Source organism: Macrotis lagotis, chromosome 1, assembly GCF_037893015.1.
Source record: "Macrotis lagotis isolate mMagLag1 chromosome 1, bilby.v1.9.chrom.fasta, whole genome shotgun sequence".
Lineage (NCBI taxonomy): Eukaryota > Metazoa > Chordata > Mammalia > Peramelemorphia > Peramelidae > Macrotis > Macrotis lagotis.
In genome coordinates, this window is record NC_133658.1 from 362,664,131 (window position 1) to 362,686,728 (window position 22,598).

At 40.3% G+C, this 22,598-nt stretch overlaps 1 protein-coding gene across 1 annotated transcript in view; it reads left to right on the forward strand.

Annotated features, from left to right (window-relative positions):
- Positions 1-18,004: 18,004 nt before the first annotated feature.
- The window catches only part of UIMC1 (ubiquitin interaction motif containing 1), a 140,990-nt gene continuing 136,396 nt past the window's right edge, over positions 18,005-22,598 (forward strand). Inside the window, exon 1 of the mRNA XM_074212321.1 lies at positions 18,005-18,104. The gene's annotated coding sequence lies outside the window, so the exon portion shown is untranslated. The remainder of the gene's footprint in view (positions 18,105-22,598) is intronic.

Here is a 22,598-nt window from a genome sequence, read left to right on the forward strand (position 1 = left end):
ATTGCAAAATGCTAATATAACTTTTGTTTAGGTCATGGAATGACAACAAATTTAGATCAAGACAGCAAGATCCTTTCTACTTTGCAATTATCAAAGTAACTTTAAGTACTTCTATATAATGACAAAATGCACAAATAATAAATTTCTACCTTTACTACCTTGAAAAATAGAATCTTTTCTATGAAAAATATAAGCAGGGACATAGGTTAGTTTATTTAAAAATTTCCCACAGCTACAAGTTTCAACTTTTACTTCTAAAATCTTGAGTTCCAAATTTTCTCCCTCACACTCATTGAGAAAGCAAGTTCGTGTAGGTTAAAAATGAAAAACATTACTATAATGGTTATGTTGTAAAAGTAAACATAACCCTCCTCCCTATTCACCATGAAGAAAGAGAAACCTTAAGAAAAAGAAAGTGAGAGAAAAAAAAAGTATGCTTCAGGCTGTATTCTGACCCATCAGCTCTGTCTTTGAGATGGATAATATTCATTATCATAAGTCTATCAGAGAAGTTGCTTCAATATTTTTTCCCACAGTTGCTATTGCTAGCTGTATTTCCCTCTATCCTATTTCTTGCCACCCACGTTTATTCTGTTCTCTCTCACCTTTCACCCTGTTCCTCCTCAAAAGTATGTGCATCTGACTACTCTCTTCCACTGTCTTCCCTCTCTTCTATCACCTACCACCCCCTTCCCCTGTTCCCTTCTAGAATAAGATAGATTTCTATGCTCAGTTGAGTGTATATGTTATTCTCTCTCTGAGCCACTTCTGATGAGAGTAAGGCTCACTCACTCCACTGCCAAAGGTTTTTATTGCCTTTTTTTTGTGAGAAATAACTTACCCCATTCTACCTTTCCTTTCCCCCAGTACATTCCTTTCTCCCCCCATTAACTCATCTTTTTAATAATATTAAACCTTCAAATTTGACTCCCTCCTGTGCCTTTGCTCCTTCTAACTGCTCTAATAAATGAAGTTTATATGAATTATAAGCATCATCCTCCTATGTAAGAATATAAGTAGTTCAACAACATTAAGTCCCTCATGATTTGCCTTCCCATCCACTCTCTCTATGCTTCACCTGAGTCTTGCACTTGAAGATCAAACTTTCTGTTTAACTGTGGTCATTTTATCAGGAAATTTTGAAATTCCCTTATTTCATTTAATGTCCATCTTTTCCCCTGAAAGAGTAAATTCAGTTTTGCTAGGTAGTTGCTTCTCAGTTGTAGTTCAAGCTTCTTTGCCTTGCAGAATTATCATTTTCCCAAGTCCTATGAGCCCTTTAATGTAGAAGCTGCTAAATCCTAACAATATTTGAATTATTGAATATTGAATTATTTTTTTCTGGCTGCATGTATTATTTTCTCTTTGACTTGGGAATTCTGAAATTTGGCTATAATAATCCTGGCACTTTTCATTTTGGCATCTCTTTCAGGGGTTAATCAGTTGATTCTTTCAATTTCTATTTTATCCTCCACTTCTAGGATATCAGGGAAGTTTTCCTGGAGAATTTTTTCCCCCATTTAATTCAAGAAACATTAATTGAGTAAATATGTATTGTTAGTATGTTAGATGTTGGAGAAACAAAGTTGGAAATTAAAAACAAAACCATTTCATGGCTTAAGGGATCCTAAACTTTAATAGGACTAACAATGTGTATGAAGAGAAAATATAGCATCTACAATGTACCAGTCAATTGTGCTAAGCATTTTACAAATATTTCATTTGACCTTCACAATACCCCTGAGAGGTGGATACTGTTATTATCCCCATTTTACTGTAATGCACATGGACTGGTTTATCAGCCTTCCTATCAGCACATCTTCCTTTTGTAAAGAGTGAAAAAGAACTTGCTTGAAATGCAGTCCACTTACTATGAGGTTCTAGGTTGCTACTACCTCAAATTCAGTTTCAATGAGATTGTGTTTGCTTCATGGACACGCACACAATCCAAACCATCTGTGGTTACAATAAACATAATGAATAGAGCATGGTTGAATTGGTTTAAATTAATTGCTAGCCTAGCCCAAATAGCTGGCACATTTTAGATATTTTTGAAGTACTTTTTTCATACATCTATTTTTTTTAGATTTTATTTTTTATTTACACATTACTAAAATATTCTTATTTAAGAGTAAACATAATAGCCCCTCTCCCACAAAAATATAAAACCTCATGAAAAATAAAGTAAAAGAGAAAAAAAATGTATCTCAGTCTGTTCTGATACCATCAGCTCTGTCTCAGGTGGATCACATTCTTTATTATAAGTCCATCTTAGAAGTTACTTCTATATTTTTCCACAATTGCTGTTGCCGATTGTACTTCCCTCCATCCATTCTTTTTCCCACCATCAATTATATTTTCTCTCTCCTTTCACTCTGTCCCTCTTCTTAAATGTGGTGTAGGGTAGCTGAATGGCACAGCAGACTGATCACTGACCCTGGGGCCAAGAGGCCCCAAGCCCACATCCCACCCTAGAGACCCAGCAACCACCAAGCCCAGTGGTCCTGAACAGTCCTCCCAATCCCAGCACCTTGCAAAAAGTAAAAAAGAAAATGTGTTATATCTGACTAACCTCTCCTATGATCTACCCTCTCCTCTTATCACCCACATCCCCCCCTCCCCCTGTCCCCCTTCTCTCTTTTTTCCTTTAGATGTCTATATATGTGTATGCTGTTTCTTCTCTGAGCCATTTCTTTCTTTTTTTTTTTTAAAGGTTTTTGCAAGGCAAATGGGGTTAAGTGGCTTGCCCAAGGCCGCACAGCTAGGTAATTAAGTGTCTGAGGCTGGATCTGAACTCAAGTACTCCTGACTCCAGGGCCAGTGCTCTATCCACTGCACCACTTAGCCCTTTCTGATGAGAATGTAGGTTCCCTCATTCCCCCCTCACCTTCCCCCCTTCTATACCATTGCAAAAATGACATGACATATCTTTTATATGAAATATCTTAACCTATTCTACCTCTCCTTTCTCTTACTCCCAGTACATTTCCCTTTCACCCACTGACTCCATTTTTACAATACATTCCATCTTCACATTCAGTTTTCTCCTGCTTTTCATCTATAAAAGCTCCTTCTACCTCCTCTATTAAATATGTAGGTTCATATGAGTATTATCAGTATCATCTTTCCATACAGGAATACACGCAGTTCATCATCATTAAGTCCCTCATAATTTACCATTCTCTTCCACCCTCTGTTTCACCTGAGTCCTATACTTGAAGGTCAAACTTTCTGTTCAGCTCTGGTCCTTTTAACAGGAACATTTGAAATTCCCCTGTTTCATTAAAAATCCATCTTTTCTCCTGGAAGAGGATGTTCAGTTTTGCTGGGTAATTGATTCTCAGTTGCATTCCAAGTTCTTTTGCCTTCTGGACTATTATATTCCAAGCTCTAGAAGCCCTTTATGTAGTTGCTGCTAAGTCCTGTGGGATCCTGACTGTGGCTCCACAATATTTGAATTGTGTCCTTCTGGTTTCTTGTAATATTTTCTCTTTGACTTTGGAATTCTGGAATTTGGTTATAATATTCCTGGGGGTTGTTTTTTTCTTTTTGGATCTCTTTCTGGGGCAGATTGGTGGATTCTCTCGATGTTTATTTTATGCTGTGCTTCTAAGATATCAGGACAATTTTCCTGTAGAAATTTTTTAAAAATGAGGTCAAGGCTCTTTTCCTGATCATGAATTTCAGATATCCCAATAATTTTTTTTTAATTTTAGAAAGATTTTATTTATTTATTTTATTTATTTATTTTATTTATTTATTTTAGTCTTTGTTCAAACTCCACAATTCTTTCTCAGGATTCAGATGGCATTCTCCATTGCAGATATCCCAAAATTGTGCCTGATTGTTGCCCTGCTGGTATGAGCAAGTCCATTATGGTTGATCATCACTTCCATGTTTCTGTCAGGGTGTACAATGTTCTTCTGGTTTTGTTCATCTCACTCAGCATCAGTTCATGAAAATCCTTCCAGGCTTCTCTCAATTCTGTCCCAATGATTTTTAAATTATCTTTCCTGAATCTGTTTTCCAGATCAGTTTCAATGAGATATTTCACATTTTCTAATAATTTTTCATTCTTTTGGTGTTGAACTGTTGTGTCTTGATGTCTTGCAAAGTCATCAACTTCCTTTAGCTCCATTCTACCTCTGAAGGATTTGTTTTCCTCAGAGAGCTTTCTTATCTCCTTTTCCATCTCGCCAATTCTGCTTTTTAAAGCATTCTTCTCCTCAATAACTTTTTTTAATTTATTTTTATTAAAGATATTATTTGAGTTTTACAATTTTCCCCCAATCTTGCTTCCCTTCCCCACCCCCACCCCACAGATAGCACTCTGTCAGTCTTTACTTTGTTTCCATGTTGTACCTTGATCCAAATTGGGTGTGATGAGAGAGAAATCATATCCTTAAAGAGAACAGAAATCTCAGAGGTAACAAGATCAGACAATAAGATATCTGTTTTTTTTCTAAATTAAAGGGAATAGTCCTTGTACTTTGTTCAAACTCCACAGCTCCTTATGTGGATACAGATGGTATTCTCCTTTGCAGACAGCCCAAAATTGTTCCCAATTGTTGCACTGATGGAATGAGCAAGTCCTTCAAGGTTGAACATCACTCCCATGTTGCTGTTAGGGTGTATAGTGTTTTTCTGGTTCTGCTCATCTCACTCAGCATCAGTTCATGCAAATCCCTCCAGGTTTCCCTGAAATCCCGTCCCTCCTGGTTTCTAATAGAACAATAGTGTTCCATGACATACATATACCACAGTTTGCTAAGCCATTCCCCAATTGAAGGACATTTACTGGATTTCCAATTCCTTGCCACCACAAACAGGGCTGCTATAAATATTTTTGTACAAGTAATGTTTTTACCCTTTTTCCTCATCTCTTCAGGGTATAGACCCAGTAGTGGTCCTCAATAACTTTTTGAACTGTTTTATCCATTTGACCTAAGCTGATTTTTAACATGTTATTTTCTTCAGCATTTTTTTTTGGATCTCCTTGACTAAGCTGCTGACTTTGTTTTCTTGTTTTTCTTGCATCTCTCTCATTTCTTTCCCCAATTTTTCTTCTATCTCCCTTACTTGATTTTCAAAATATTTTTTGAGCTCTGTCATAGCCTGAGCCCAAGTTCTATATTTCTTGAAGTCTTTAGATGCAGAAACTTGGACTTTTTCATCTTCAGATTGAGTATTTTGGTCCTCCTTGGGACCAAAGTAAATGTCTATGATCAGCTTCCTTTTTTTTTTCTGTTTACTCATTTCCCCAGCTTGTGCCTGGTTTTGGGGTGCTTCCTGAGCTTTTGAGTATTATTGGGACACCCCCACAAGGACCTCATTGTATGAGGTTCTGACCCCTCTCCTGGTCTATTGAATGGCCACAAGCTCACCTTTCTGCTATGGGACTGTGGGAGGCGGGGGTGGGGTCCCTGCTCTATGGGTGGCTTAGACTGCAACCAGGGTCTGAATATAGTTAAAGCCCCAGAGTCCTATTCCAGGGACAGAGAACAGACCTCGGCAATCTCCCTCCACTACTTCAGTGGGCTGAGCACTCAGGGCACAGCTGCCTGGAAGTTCCTGCTGGGAAACTTCACATGACTGCTTCCATTTCTTGGATCTAGGCTGCCATGGCCCTGCTAAGGGACTGGGCTGTGCAGAGTGCAACCACTGTGCTGAGGGCCTGGGTTTCATGCTCTCTGGCAGAGGTCTTCATGCTGATCTTCCAAGATGTGCTTGGTACTCCTTGGGGTGCAGGGCAGAAAACAGCTTCTGCTTTCAGGAGCTGCCACTCCCAGGTGCCCTGGGGCTGTTCCTGGGAGGCTGAAGTTCCTTTGCTCTGGCACAGCCACACTTCCAACCCTGTGGAACCAAGTTTTCCCACTATTTTCCAGATTACCTTGCTCTGGAGAATTGATTCACTGGATCTTTTTGTGGGTTCTGAGAGGGCCTAGGAGAGGCTCTTTTTCTGCCGCCATCTTGCTGCCTCTCACACATTCAAGAATTTCTTTAAAAATGAGATCTCACCCCCCCCTTTTTTTTTGAGTATGACTTTCAGGTAGTCCAATAATTTTTAAATTATTTATTCTGGATCTATTTTCCAGGTCAATTGTTTTTTCAATGCAGTATTTCACATTTTCTTCTAATGTTTCATTCTTTTGGATTTGCTTTATTGTTTCTTGTTTCTCATAAAGTCATCAGCTTTCCTTAGCTCCATTGCATATTTTAAGGAATTATTTTCTTCAGAGACTTGGTATCTCCTTTTCCATCTGGCCAATTCTTCTTCATTTTTTTAAAGTGTTTTTTGCAAGGCAAATAGGGTTAAGTGGCTTGCCCAAGGCCACACAGCTAGGTAATTATTAAGTGTGTGAGACTGGATTTGAACCCAGGTACTCCTGACTCCAGGGCTGGTGCTTTATCCACTGTGCCACCTAGCCGCCCCCTCCAATTCTTTTTTTTAAAGCATTCTTCTCATTGGCTTTTTGAACTGCTTTTTCCATTTGACCCTAAGTGGTTTTTAAGATGTTGTTTTTTTCAGTATTTATTTGTATCTCCTTTACCAAGATGCTTGGTTTTCATGACTTTGCTGCATTGTTCTCATTTCTTTTCCCAAGTTTTCCTCTACCTCCTGTACTTGATTTTCAAAATCTTTTTGAGACTAATTCATATTTTTCTTGGAGGCTTTGGATGTAGGAGCTTTGACTTTGTTACCTTTTGAGTGTGTATTTTTGATCCTCCATAGGACCATAGTAATTGTCTATGATTGGATTTTTTTTCTTCTGATGTTTGTTCATTTCCCCAGCCTATGACTTGATTTTAACTCTTTGTTAAGGTAGGGCTTTGCTTCCAGGGTGGAAGACATGCTCCCTAGTATTTATTTACATATTTATTTTCATTTATTTGTACATGCATATTTCCAAGTTACAAAATTTCCCTCCATCAACCCTTTCCACCCCCCTCCCCTCAGTAGGGAGTAGTCAGGTTAGCATTTTAGATACATATTTTGTTAAACATAGTTATAAATTAGTAATTTTTGGCATGAGGATTTAAGATTAAGGGAAAGAGACACATAAGAGATAATTTTTATAAAGTGTTCATCAGATTTCGTAGGGGTGTTTTTTTTTCTGTTTGTTTTGTTTTTTTTTCCTCTGGGGATAATATAGGCCATAATCTATCAAATACAGTTTTCCTAGCTGTCTGGACTGCTAAGAGGGGTTGCTTCCATTGTTTATCTCATAATGCTGATGTGTAAATTGTTCTCTTGGCTCTACTCCCTTTGCTCAGCATCAGATCCCATAAGTCATTCCATGCTTCTCTAGAGTCTGATCATTTATTGTCTCTTATAGAACAATAGTATTCTATAGTATTCATGTACCAGAACTTGTTTAGCCATTCCCTAATTGATGGGTATCCCCTCAATTTCCAATTCTTTGTTACTACAAAAAGAGCTGCTTTGAATATTTTGGAACATGTAGGCCTTTTCTTTGAATGTTTTGGCACATATAGGCCTTTTCTCATTTTTTTATAATTTCTTCTGGAAGTATCTAGAATTGCAATTACTGTGTCAAATGGAATGAACAGTTTTATTGCTCTTTGGGTATAGTTCTATATTGCTCTCCAGAAAGGTTGGATCCATTCACAACTTCACCAGCAATGCATCAATGTCCCAATCCTCCCACAACCTCTCTAACATTGACCATCTTTCCTTTTTCTCATCTGGGCTAATCTAATAGGTGTGAGATGATACCTCATTGTTGTTTTAATTTTCATTTCTCTAATCAATAATGATTCAGAGCATTTTTTCATATGCTTATATATAGCTTTAATTTCTTTATTTGAAAACTGTTCATAATCCTTTGACCATTAATCAATTGGCTATCCTTTGACCATTTATCAATTGGCATATTTTATTAAACATATTTACAAATTAGGAATTTTTGGCATGAGGAATTAGGATTAAGGGAAAGAGATACATAAGAGATAGTTTTTGTAAAGTGTTCTTCAGATTTGGTAGGGGTGTTTTTTTTCCTGTGTATTTTGTTTTGTTTTGTTTTTCTTCCTCTGGTTGGGGATAACATAGTCTATTACCAGTCTAACACAGTTGTCCTAGCTCTCTGGACTGTGGAGAGGAGTTGCTTCTATCAAAGTTGTTCATCTTAAATTGTTCTCTTGGCTCTACTCTCTTCGCTCAACATCAGATCCCATATATCATTCCATGCTTCTCTAGAGTCTGGCCAATTTATTGTTTCTTATAGAACAAGAATTTTTTTTTAGGTTTTTGCAAGGCAAATGGGTTTAAGTGGCTTGCCCAAGGCCACACAGCTAGGTAATTATTAAGTGTCTGAGACTGGATTTGAACCCAGGTACTCCTGACTCCAAGGCTGGTGCTTTATCCACTATGCCACCTAGCCGCCCCAACGCTCCCAAGTTTTTGAGGGATTTTGCAACTGTTGTCATGGATACCCCCTAGGGATTTGCAAGTTCTCAGGTCCTCCAATATCTCATGAAAGGTTGACTCTCCTGTGCTCTGGTCTGTGGATGACACCTAAGCACTTCCCTTCTCCCTGGAACAATGTGAAGAGTCCCTATTCTCCTACAAACAGTAAACTTTATTGTGCTTCTGCTCTTTTGACTGAGACTGGGGCCCTAGACTATTACCTGAATCTGAGTATGGGTGAAGCAACAGAGTCCTGCCTCAGGGATAGCAAAGAAATTTCTACAGTCCCATACCCCTACCATCTGTGGACTGAGAACTCTGAAAGCAGCTTCAGGGTGGTTCCCAGCTTGGTGGCTCCCCAGGCCTGCTTCTGGTTCCCAGGGCCAAGTCTGAGCTGAGGCCTTCACTGGACTTGGCTTTCTTCTTACTCTGGTGAGGCAGAGTTTTCCTGCTGAGTTTCCCAATTGTCCTTGGCAATCCCTGGACTGAGAGGTCTGGAAACTGCCACCGCTGTCATGGACCCAGGTGTCCCATGATCTGTTTCTGGATGCACAGAGTGGGTTTGCTCAGCCTGGTCTATGCTTTGGGTCCTTTCTAATCCTGGTGCAATGGATCTTTACTTCAGATTTTCCAAGTTGTCTTGGGCTGGAAAATTGTTTTACTAAGTCTTTTTATGGGCTTTTCCAGCTAGAATTTGATTAGAATCATTATTTAAAGGTATTTGGAATGGTTTAGGGGAGAACTTGGGGGAGACCTAGCCTTTATTCTGTCATCTTGTCTCCACCAGCACCACCTCAGGGACATAAAGAGAATTCAAAGTTGTTGAGTCAAGTTAATAGGGCAGAAAAATTGTTTTTAACAGTCAATTTCAGCTGAGTCAGAAACAAAATCTGTATCAAAACAGCAACACAATGAAAATATACAGGGTTTTCTGTTCTTGATTTCATTAATCAAAGTTGCACATCTGTTATTATTAATATCAGATTAATATTACAATGAAATGAATTACAGATGAAAATTTAAAATGGAGATTTGTCTCAATTTTTAAAATGAATTGATGTTTCATATGATTTGCATTCAAATTCTAAATTTGTACAGTATACCTTTTAAATCAAAATATTTTTCATAAAATAATTCTTAATTTGTAACCTTTAAAACTGAATCAAAACCTAAATAGCTATCATTATTATTATTATTATTATTATTATTATTATTATTTAGGTTTTTGCAAGGCAAATAGGGTTAAGAGGCTTGCCCAAGGCCACACATTAAGTGTCTGAGGCTGGATTTGAACTCAGGTACTCCTTACTACAGGGCCAGTGCTCTATCCACTGCACCAGCAGCCCCAGTAACTATTATTTTTGAATCCCCTTTTTTTTGTGGGGGTTTTACAAGGCAATGGGGTTAACTGACTTGCCTAAAGTCAAACAACTAAGTCAGTCATAATTGTCTGAGATCACAGGTCCTCCTGACTCCAGGGCTGGGGCTCTATCCACTGCACCACTTAGCCACCGCATGGGATGGGAATTCAGGGAAGCCTGGAGGTATTTGCATGAACTAATGCTGAGTGAGATGAGCAGAACCAGAAAAACACTATACACCCTAACAGCAACATGGGGGCAATGATCAACCTTGATGGACTTGCTCATTCCATCAGTGCAACAATCAGGGACAATTTGGGGCTGTCTGCAATGGAGAATACCATCTGTATCCAGAGAAAGAACTGTGTAGTTTGAACCAAGACCAAGGACTATTACCTTTAATATAGGAAAAAAAAACCCTGATAGCTTGTCTGATCTTGCTATCTCTTATACTTTGTTTCTTCCCTAAGTATATGATTTCTCTCTCATCACATTGAATTTTGATCAATGTATACCATGGAAACAATGTAAATGGAACCAATGTAAACACTAACAAAATACCTTTTGTGGGGGTGGGGTGGGGGGAAGGAAGCAAGAACGGGGGAAAAAATTGTAAAACTCTAAATAAACTTTAAAAAATAAAAATAAAAAATTTTAAAAAAGAAACAATGTAAAAACTGACAAATTGCCTTCTGTGGGGAAGGAAGTAAGATCAGGGGAAAAATTGTAAAACTCAAAATAAAATCTTTATAAAATACTGGTTCGGAATAGAGCAGGGATTTGATAAATTATAGACCTTTTTTCTTTCCAAGGAGAATATTTGAGTGGAGACCAGCATTTTTTTCAAAATTCCAGTCCATTTCTGCATTTTTATGACACAAAACCAGTTAAGCTTAGAACTATAAACCTTAAAAACATAGAATTAAAATAAAATGACAGAAAAATATAGGTTAGACATGAAGTTTTATTCTCTGGGATTTACCATTAACCGATAGGTGGAAGTCAATCTGGTAATGACCACTCCAAACTGAGGGAGATCAGAAAATTTCTACAGCAGCAAGGGGATGGGAATAGAATATAAAAAACAGGAGCAGACAAAACTTTAAATTTCCTGGAGACCATTCTATTATTTGATATCAAAGAGAATCATCCCTCTACAATACTATCTTGCCTAAGGGAGGTAACTTTTTGTAATGAGTTGAAGTACCAGGAGGGCAGGACAAGAACTTCTTTCCAAGTCTAAAGGAGGACAAGGTCCATTACTCTCAATAGTTATAGTAATTATTATTATTGAATTTTGATAAAAGGTACCTTTATGAAGCCTTGAATGTCAAGATTAAGGGTTTATATTTTGTTATTTAACTTTATCTGGGCCTTCACCTCTGCACTGTAACCGTTTTCTACTCTTCCCTGATTGATTTCCTTTGGCACTCCCCACTGCATCTGAGACTTTCTTTTCCTAGGCCAGTTTCATCACTCTTCAGGCTTTCAGCAGAGGGACTCACCCCATTATTTGACTGGGAAAATTGAAGCTTCTGTTCTCTCTAAATCTCTATCTCATATCTTCTCAGTCAGAATGACCTGTTTTTGGCATGGATGTCAATGCTTCTACTTAATGCCCTTGAACCCTATTTGCTCCAGGAGCTATTAAAGGAAAAATTTAATCCATCCTGCTGAATTAAAAGCAAAATTGGGTAACAAAACAAAAGGAGCTTATTGTCACCCCAAGGCATCAAAAAAGTTGGAGTGGATTTTTAACAAAAAAACAGTTCAGTCATTTTTCAATCCTGTCTGACTCTTCTTCACCCTATTTTGGGGTTTCTTGTCAAAGATACTGGAGTGGTTTGCCATTTCTTCTCTAGTTCATTCTACAGATGAGGAAAGTGAGGCAAATAGGGTTTAAGTGACTTGCCCTGGGTGATACAGTGTTTGAATCTGGATTTGATTCAACTGAGTTGGAGTGGACCTCCTTCAAAGCTACTTGCTCCTGCCTGTTTTTATAGACAGTAATAGAATAATTTACATATAAGGGTAAAGCAATTGGTAGACATTTTCATTTTTGTTTCATAAGGCATTAGGGTTAAGTGACTTGCTCAAGGTCATACAGCTATATAATTATTAAGTGTCTGAGGCTAGATAGGAACTCAAGTCCTCCTGACTCTAAGGCCAGTGCTCTATCCACTTCTCCACCTCCAGGCCCCTCTTGGTAGACGTTTTAATGAGGAGGTGGGATAGGTGTCAACTTAGCTCTTCATTAAGATATCAATGGGGGGCCGTGGCTAGGTGGCCCAGTGGATAAAGCACCAGCCCTGGAGTCAGGAGTACCTGGGTTCAGATCTGGTCTCAGACACTTAATAATTACCTAGCTGTGTGGCCTTGGGCAAGCCACTTAACCCCATTGCCTAGCAAAAACCTAAAAAAAAAAAAAAGATATCATTGGGAGGGGTGGATAGAGCACAGGCCCTGGAGTCAGGAGTACCTGAGTTCAAATGTGGCCTCAGATAATTAATAATTACCTAGCTGTGTGGCCTTGGGCAAGCCACTTAATATCATTTACCTTGTAAAACCCCCCCCCAAAAAAGTTATCATTGAGAAATGAGATTAGTCTGTACCTGATGGGAGTGGTCCTTACCAAAAACTATTTTATGAAGAGCTCACACAAGGGGGTTAGAAGAAGCAATTCCAGGACACCCTGAAGGTCTCATTGAAGACTTTTAGAATTTATTGCACAGCATGGGAGACACTGGCACAGAACCACCCAGCGTGGTATGCCCTCATCAATGAGGGTACTGTACTCTATGAGGAGGGCAGAATTGAAGCAGCTTAAAGGAAATGTGACATATGTAAGTTTAGAGTACCCATCCCAGGTATTCCTATGAACTGTGCCCAACCTGTGGTAGAGCATTCTGAATTCCTACTGGTCTGAGAGTAGCCACTGTAATTTGATTCAAACCTAGTCTTCTTCAATAATGAAGGACAAGAACCATTTAGTTCAGAGACCTAACATTATAGGGCTCATCCCTCTAATCATCCCCTACTACTTTTGAATAATTTCCTCTGTCTATAGATTTCTGTTTTGCTGTGTACAAGTTTACCCAGAGTCAGGTGGAACACTATAAAAATGCTGGCCCTGGAGTCTGAAACATCTGAGTTGAAATTAAGTCTCAGATATTATCCCCTAAATCCTCTTTCCTCATGACCAAGCAGGGAGAGGAGGGATCACCAGATTATAAATGCCCTTTAATCTTTCATTTCTGCCATTCTTCCTGGTATGATGCTGATCCCTCCATGATGAGACCTCATTCTAACTTAAGGTAATATAGTAGATTTCCTAAGTTTTCATCCCTGCAGCTTAGGCCAAAACTAGACAGTAACTACTTGTCCAGTAATCTCCAAATAGCAAAATTCCCCACTTTTATCAATTCTAAATCTCTCCTGTTGATTCTTGCAAATGACTTAAAAATCTAGAAGCAGTTTATGTCCATTGTGTAGGATGCCTACATAGTGACTTTACTGGTCTTTCATTAGCTATTAAAATTTTACATCCTTTGCAGTGTATGAAAAGATTCTCACATCTGAAATGGGGATAACCCTTTACAAGAGTTACATCTGTCTGAACAGAATGCACCCTTAACTTTGTCTGTTCAGTACAAGGGGTAATATACTTTTTACATGACATGCATTATACACTTATTGTATCCTACAATTGAAGACCATATGTATAATGTAGTAACAAAGTCTTTGCACAGATAGAGCAATGGTACGTTTTAGAGACTCCAAGATCAGTAATCTAGGTAAAACATTGCAGCCACAGTAAGGAAACAGCTCATAGCAAAATATTCTGTATATGTGGGAATGTTCCTGGTGAAGTCCTTCCAGGGTTAAAAACTGTTTTTGTCAAGAAAACCTTGCATTCCAAAATAGGCACAGAGTCACCTGCTTTATGATAAGACTATTTTTGGAGACTGGGATGACAGTCTAACCATAGACATTACTTCATTAAGATAGTAGTCAAAGGGGCCCACTAGGTGGTGCAGTGCATAAAGCACCGGCCTTGGAGTCAGGAGTACCTGAGTTCAAATGCGGCCTCAGACACTTAATAATTATCTAGCTGTGTGACCTTGGCAAACCACTTAACCCCATTGCCTTGAAAAATCTTAAGGACCCAAGTTACCTCACCATCTGGTGGGAAAAATATGAAAACTTTTCATTCCTTTTTTCTATCTGTTGCTGGAGTAGATATTCCTTGAATAAGATTGTGCCTCCAGAGACTCAGTCAGTGGGTTAAAGGAGAAGGTGGTTAGAGAGGGGGACCTGCATTAGGACCTATATAATCTTGCTTGACTGTCCTTTTGAGTGCCTTTTGATCCTTGCCATTTTTGGTGAGAGATCTGGGGTTTGCTCTTTTCTCTATAAAGCAAATAAATAAACTTTCTTTTGCTCAGACAAACCTCTGAAAATTTTCTTAGTGGATTTTTGTCCCACACATATTCTATTCTATTCTTTTTTTTTTTTTTTTTTTTTTTTAGGTTTTTGCAAGGCAATGGGGTTAAGTGGCTTGCCCAGTGCCACATAGCTAGGTAATTATTAAGTATCTGAGGCCAGATTTGAACTCAGGTACTCCTGACTCCAGGGTTGGTGCTCTATCAACTGTGCCACCTAACTGCCCCACGTATGCTATTCTTGATGAAGTTTGTGTGGCTATATGAGTAACTAGTTCTTCCAGCTTTCTTTTTAAGTCTGGTCACTGATCAAATAATCTTGATCTCCTTAGATTGTAGATGGTCCACTATAGACCCCTGTGTGGGATAAAAATCCACTTAAAAAATATAAGAGACTCCTCTGAACAAAAAGAAAGTTTATTTTGACTTTTCTGGAGAAAAGGGCACACTCCAAGTCTCACAAAGGTAGTGAAGATCAAGGAGCTGCCTCAAATTGACAGTGAAGCAAGATTTATGTGGCCTAACTCCATCCCCTCCTTCTCCCTATCGTCCCTTTCTGTTGACTCATTGGTTAGTCTTCAGAGTTACATTCTACTTGTGAAACTCTACTCCAGTAACAAAGAAAAGAATGAAAGATTTTCATAAAATATTACCTCACTATCCAGATGGTGAGAATAACCTTCAGGATTGTAACTGTCTTATTGAAGTAACAGTCTACTTCTCATCAAACAAGAGGAGTCTTATGAGCTTCATTGGAATGCAAGGTTTTTCTCATGGGAACAGGATACTATTCTCCCAGTTAAGATAGTTTTATCATCAAATGCGTGATTAACTAAAAATGCAAGGCCTCTCTGGAAATTAATAGTCCACTTTTCCCCGCCCCTAACAGAATCGGAAGGGTGCCTGGCTGCTAATGCTAGGTCTCTCTCCCTCTTTCTTCTAAGAATAGTCTAAGAGTAAGTCTGTCTTTGTTTTAATGATTTTTAACCCTGAGAGGACTTCACTAGGAATATTAACTCTTAAAGAGAGAATATCCCACTCACTTCCTATAGTTCTTATTATACTCCCTTTCTTCAGATACTCCCTCACTGACTATTATAAAGTTTTGACCCTTTGCAATATATTCTTATCCTCTGGGAGAAAGGCCTACTAATCAGTTTCCAAGTACTTCCTGAAGCTTATATATAGTTATGCATAGAAAGGTTTAATAAAAGGTTTAAAAAAACTAAAGGTTTAATAAAAGTTTCTATTTCTTGGTGAATTTTTCTCAAATTGTCATAGCATCTTGTAAAATGATTTCAAAATTTTTTGTCTTAAACTTTATAAAACTAGGAGTCCTCTGTGTTTCTTTTGTATTGATTTTTATCTTCTTCCTCTTTTTTTAAATTTTTTTTTTAGTTTTTTGCAAAGCAAATGGGGTTAAGTAGCTTGCCCAAGGCCACACAGCTAGGTAATTATTAAATGTTTGGGACCGGATTTGAACTCAGGTACTCCTGACTCCAGGGCTGGTGCTCTATCCACTGCATCTTCTATCCAGCTGCGCCTTCTTCTGCTTTTAAATTAGTGCTCTTAATGATATCTTTTTGTTTTAGTTTTGTTTTTTTTTTTTTGCAAGGCACTGGGGTTAAGTGGCTTGCCCAAGACCACACAACTAGGTAATTATTAAGTGTCTCTGAGGCTGGATTTGAACACTCCTGACTCCAGGGCTGGTGCTCTATCCACTGTGCCACCTAGCTGCCCCTAAATTCTCTTTTAATGACTTAAGAGACAAAGCATGTCATTGTGGGACAGATTTGAGCTGATCAAATTAAAAATCTACATGGCATGTAATCCTTTCTGCTACATATGGCTTCCAAATCTGTATCTAGGTTTTATCTCATTCCTGAGTTCCAGTCTTTTATCTCTAGTAACTGTTTATTGGCTACTTCTTGTTGAACATGATATGATTATATTGTATAAAATGGAACTGCTTGTTCTTTCCCTAATTCCCTCTCCCTCCCAACTTTCTGAAGTTTGTCTAAGGACATCACCATATTTTTGATCACCAACTATGCAATCTGTTATTATCCTCAACTCTCCATTCTCTCTGACCCCACATTTTGCCAGGATCAGTCAGTCATGCTTTGTTTTAGAATCATGGGATCATCAATGAGGAGCTAGGAGGGACTCTAGATGCTGTCTGTAGTGCAGCTCTCTCCATTGATAAGAGGAGGAGACTCCCTCCCACTACATCTCTGGCATCACTCTCCACTTGCACATCCATGGCCCTAATTGAGGCCTTTCTCACCTGTGGCTGGACCTCTGCAGTAGCCTCCTAATTGGTCTCCTTGCCTCTAGTCTCTTACCTTTCCAATACAACTTCCACAATTCTGGTAAATTGATATTGCTTAAGTGTAGGCCCAGTCCTGTCTGACCTGCTCCAGGAACTTTAGTACCTGTTTTCTGAAGAGTAAAATACAGACTGTTTAAATGTTATTTAATGCCCTTTCACAACCTAATTATGTTCTAGACCAATTTGTCATTCCCCCAGATGCACTTTAATTTCTACTCAACTAGATGTCTTACTTTTTCCCTGTATGGAACAATTTCCCTTTCATCTTCTTGCATGTGCAAGGTGTCCTCTGGACCTAGAATGTTCTCCCTTAAAATCTGTACCTCCTTCCAGGTTCAGTACAAGCACACAAGGCCTTCCTTATTTGCCTTGCTTGTTAGTATATTGTACAAACATTGATTCAGAGGCATACAGTAGTGGATAGAAGAGATGGCTTTGGAACCAGAAAGACATGGGTTCAAATCTCATGTTTGACTCCTACTACATGTGTGGCCCTGGGCAAGTCCTTTCACTTTCCAGTGCATGGGCAACTCTCCTAGATTGTCATTTTGGAAAATGTAATCCTGAACTGGGAGAGGGACTTTCTTTTATCTGGGAGTTTTCTGAATCACTGAAGTCCTAAATCCAGACCCAATCTTTCTCTCTCACTCTGTATGTGCATGTGTATAATCCTTTCCCTGCCCCCTCAACAGAATGTAATCTTCTTGAAGGGTCTCTGTTTTTGTCTTTGTACCTCAAGTACTGTGACTGACTCATGGGACCACAGATTTAGAGCTGAGAGGGATCTTAGGGTTATATAGTCCAACTCTCTCTTTTCACAAAGGCAGACACTGAGTCCCAGAGAGGTTTTGTGACATGCCCAAGATCACACAACTAAATAGCAGAATTGAGATTTGAACCTTCGTCCTTTGCCTCCAAATACATTGAGTGCTTTTTCAAAAAATGCATTTCTCTATTATTCACTTGTTTCAGTCATGTCTGGCTTTCCATAACCCCCCATTCGGGATTTTCTCGGCAAAGATTCTGAAGTGATTTGCTATTTCTTTTTCCAGTTCATTTTGCAAATGTAGACAGGAGGATGAAGTGACTTGTCCCGAGTCACACAGCCGGTGAGCGTCAGGGGGAGGACATTCCGTGTGCCCTCCTCCCTCTCGGACTTGGCTCATGGTGGGCACTGGGGAGGCCGGGGAGCGGGCGGGGCAGGGGAGATGCCCCAAGGCAGCGCGGGAGGAGGGAGGCGCCTCGCCCCGCCTCCGCCGGCCGGGCCCCGCCTCCGCCGCCGCCTCCCCTCGGCCCCCGTGGAGGTGGTATCGGCCACGGCCTCCCCTTCTCCTGCGCGGACTTGGTTTCGCCCCCGCGCCCGCGCCCGCGCCCGCTCCCAGAGTTCCGCCGGGCTCCTCCAGGCCGGCCGTGCCCCTCCGCCGGGGCGGCGCGGTTCCGTGCGCCTTGGCGGCTCCGCCCGCGCCTGCCCCCGCGCCAGCACCGCCGGAGCCCCGGGAGCCCGCGGCCCCGCGGGGCCGGCCGACTTCGGGCTCGGAGCGGTGAGTAGGCGCCGCCCGGCTCGTCCCGCCCCCAGGGCCGCTGGCCGCTCGCGCTCCGCATCCCCGCCTCGCTCTCGGGTCTGGGCGCCGCGGCCCCGGCAGCCTCTCGGGCCCCCGGCCAGGCCCCCCGAGCCCTCCCCCGACCCCACGCTCTCCTTCCGTCCCTGCCCTTCCCACCCGGTTCACAAGCCGCCGGGCCAGGGTGTGGACCCTGCCTCCGCGCCGGGGACCGGTGGCTTTGGCTTGGTCCTTGGACTCGCGCAGACTCGCTGTCCTCTGGAAAAGCGTGGCCCGTGATGCCTGGGGGCTTTTCCGGCTCCCCCCAGGGTCCCCTTCCCCGTTTGGTCGTTCTCGCCTAGTTGGCCTTTTGCGTCGGAGCTGATTGTCAGCTCCGTCTCCTTCCGGAGAGCGTTCAGGAACTTTAGAGCATCCTCACACCCAGCCTGTGGCCTCCTAAGATGGATCGTCGCTCAACTTCTAACCCCTCTCCTCCCTCCCTCCCCACGCGTCATTTGTTGTCAGGCTCTTCCCTCACTTTGTCTCTTTTGACAGACGTATTTGAAGACAGCAGACAATAGTTTCCAGCAGCTTCCAACTTTCTGGTCTAGTTCAGAACCAAAAGATTGGTTTTAGAGTGAAAGGTCCTATGTTTGAACAGAAGCTCAGTTTACTCACCTGAGTGGTTAGGGCACTTGCTTCTCAGGATTACCAAGTATATCGTTTACAGAGTCTTCCAACCTTTATTGTAGCAGTGACCTGTTCTTATGAGTGATTAAAAATGAAATACAGAATTTTCCTACTGGGTTATAGAGGCCTCTGGGTTGGACCCCCAAGTTTCCTAACTCCTGTTTTCTATTAATAACTTCTTTGCCAGGATGTTAAATCCTTGTCCTTCCCAGGTGACCCTAGAACCTCTGTGGATGAGGTAGAGTGAACATCCTTGAAAAGGAGAGGTTTTGTCCTATTGTTCAACACGGTGCCTGGCCCATAGTTAGGTGCTTAAATGTTTATTGCTTGATTGTGGGTTAGTTTTTGCTTTCATAGAATCATATGATTTAGAACTGGAAGAAACTGTAGAGGAAAGGGTTTAAAACTGCCAAATTATTTGCCCTAACCACTCTAAGTTAACTGAGCTTCTTTTCAGACACAGGATCTTTCACTCCAAAGCCACTGTTCTGATACTGGACTAGCCCAGATAAGTTGGACCTAGTGGAAATAATTTTCTGCTGTCTTCAAGGGAATTACCAAGAAGGGGGGAGTGGATTGTACTTGCAGATAGAAGTTACGTTGGAAATTCAGTCTAAATTCTCCAAACTGGAATGGTTGTATGGAATATATAAACTGCTTTCTGATGTGTATCTCTCTGTGAGTGCCTCTTGGGGAAACCAGAGAGATGTGGAACTTGCATTACTCAAATGATTTGGGTTAATGCCCCATCCTAGACCTTTTTTGAGGAACTGAGTTTGTAGCCTTCCTTACCTTGGAATTTTTTATTGTCATAGGCTGCCATGTGCAGAGCCTAACCATCTGAGAATATGCCTCATCTGTTTTACCACTGAACGTTTTCCTAGGTAGGGTGGAAGAGGAACTTACTGTGCCTGCTATGTATTTGAAAACAGCAGTTTCCCTAACTATGATACTTCTAAATAGAATGACTGACACATAAACCCCCTTTACCCTCCTACCTCCCCCTACGCTTATTCCTTTTGGTACCATTTCTAGCTTCTGGAGGGTGGAGTTTTAATCCCTCTTTGGAACTAGATTTAAAGGCCTCCTATTGCTTTGTTTTGTCTTGTTTAACTAAACCTTAGAAAAGAATTTCAACTGTAACTAATGCCTGGATCATAGCTCTTTTGCCTCTAGAACCTATAATGCTGAATCTCACTTGAAACAAAGTTCACTTTCCATGGGGTCAGGGTTTCCATCTGCAAAACTATCTGCAGTGTTGAAATCAAGGGAAGGAACTAGAGTGCTCTGTTTCAGTCTCTAAGAAAACCAGCTTTAGGGCTTTGTAAATCTGAATCCTTTTGATTCTGAATTGCTCTGAGTAAAATTTCTCCCTCATCTCTATCCACTCTCAGCTACAACTTTTCCCTTTTTCCTTGTTTTTCCTTTCCTTTCTATCCCTTGGAGAGTTCTTTCTATTGATAGCAAACTTTAATTTTAGACCTCTTCTCATATCCTTTTCTACCTCACCCTTAGAAATTTCTGGGCCATGCAAATACCTTCATGCATTTAGGAAATGTTTAACAAATACATTTAACTTTTAAAAATTTAATAAATAGAGATAACTGTACAACATAGATAATGTTAATTTGTGATTTCCCAAGTCTATGCAATCTGCAGGGGAAGATGCCGAATGGGCTCCTTCAGCATCTCCCTACTGGAGCCGGGGGAGGAATAAGTATACAGACAGTTCTTGCCTTTCACAAATTCAGCTTTGCATAAAGAATTATGAAAGAAATCCACACTCCAAAAAAAAAATTGTTTTAACTTTACATTATGTACATTCCCCTGCCAACCCCCCCCAAAAAAAAAAAACTCATCTCCAACTGAAAGCAGAATGGAGGTAGAGAGAGAGAGATCTATTAGATTAGGGGCTTGAATTGGGATCATGGGGCTCTGAGACAGGAGATCTTTGCCTCGAAACATAAACTCAACTATGTGTCTGCCACATGTATTTTTGTCTGGCACCAACATGTCTGGTGCACATTGATGGTCCCCTTCTCCTCTTCTCTTGGATCTCTTGAGGCCCCCTATGTGGCTGTCCCTGGCCCCAAGTATTATGATTTCTGTTGTTCTTTGTCTCTGTCCCCTTTGTACTCATTCTTCCACACAGGAACCTATCCTTTTTAGATTCATTCAGCTACTGACACATCAGCTTATTATAGTGCCTGGAATACAGCAGGTGCTTAATGAATGTTTAACTGCCTGAATGACCTATCTAGATCCTTGGGTATAGTCATCTACCCTTCATGTCATTTTGCTTTTCTTACAGAGTTTAGTACATGATTGACATTCTTTCTCACTTAGTGTGCTCGTTTGGGGTTTTAACTATGCACTATGATATCACCTCAAAAACCCTTGTGCATTTTTTTCTCTTTCTATTCTCTCTTGATGATTTTAACCACTAGTTAAATTATAATTTCTATAAAGATGTCTCTCAGATCTCTGTCTAGTTAAGGTATTACTCAATTCCATTCTCAAACCAGAAATCACTGATTTGGCATTTTGAATTTGACATGCTATATGCATCTCAAACTCATCACATTCAAAACAAATCCATTCCACTGAACTTCCTATTCTGTTGAAGTCTCTATAGCCACCATTATCTTTCACAGATCTTTCATTCATATTTATTACCCTTTTTTTAACTTTTTTTTTTTTTGCAAGGCAGTGGGCTTAAGTGGCATGTCCAAGGCCACACAGCTAGGTATTTATTAAGTGTCTGAGGCCGGATTTGAACTCAGGTACTCCTGACTTTAGGGCCAGTGCTCTATCCACTGTGCCACCTAGCTGCCCCTTGATTACCCTTTTACAGTAGCCTTCCAAATCCACCTCAAGCTGTTCCTCACTCTGATCCATCCTTCACATAACTGCCAATGATTTTCCTGAAACTCAGGTCTGACCATTTTCTGTTCCCCCTACACTCTCCCAATGTTTTCTATAGGTTCAGATTTAAGTTTTTTTGGTTAATTGCATTTCATAGTAACTTAATACATTTCATTTCCACACTTTGTGGTCCAGTCAAACTGTCCTTGCCAGTCTTCCTCAGGAATATCATACCTCCCATCTGTGTCTGAGCAGTGGGTGCTGCCCCTTATGCCTGAGTGAATTATATCCTCACCTCTGCCTCTTGGAATCCCTAGTTTCCTTCAAACTTCACCTCTTAGTCTACCCTATACATGAGACCTTTAAATGACATGCCTCTAAGTTGCCATCTTCTCCCCTAAAGAGTTATCATTGTAAACACTTACGTGTGTACAATTTCCCTATTAGGGTGTATGCTTTTGAAGGACATAGGGTATCTTCTTTATATTTTTGTGTTTCAAGCACCTAGTACTATACCCAACCTAGTTGGAGCTTGATACATACTTAATGATTTGGTCTCTCTGACTCCATTTTTTTTTCTTTGCCAAGCTATTGACAAAATGCTCTTCCTTAAAGCATAGAACATGTCCTCTTTCTACTCATTAAGTTCCACTGGTTCCTTCTCAAATGTTTACAAACTCTTCTGTTTAACAATAAAACTCTTTATAGTGTGATTCCAACTTTCCTTTCTAAAGTTTGCATATTTCTCCCTTTCCCATACTATGATTTAGCCAAACTGGCCTAATTGTTGACCTTTTCACATTTGATCTCTGAAGTTTGAACAGGCTATGCCTGGTGCTTTTAATGTGCTCCCTCCTCTCCTTAGCTTCTGCTCCCTCCTAAGTTAGACTTTTCTTGAGACCTTCCAGCTTATAGGGCTTTTCAGAGGCACTTAATAAATAC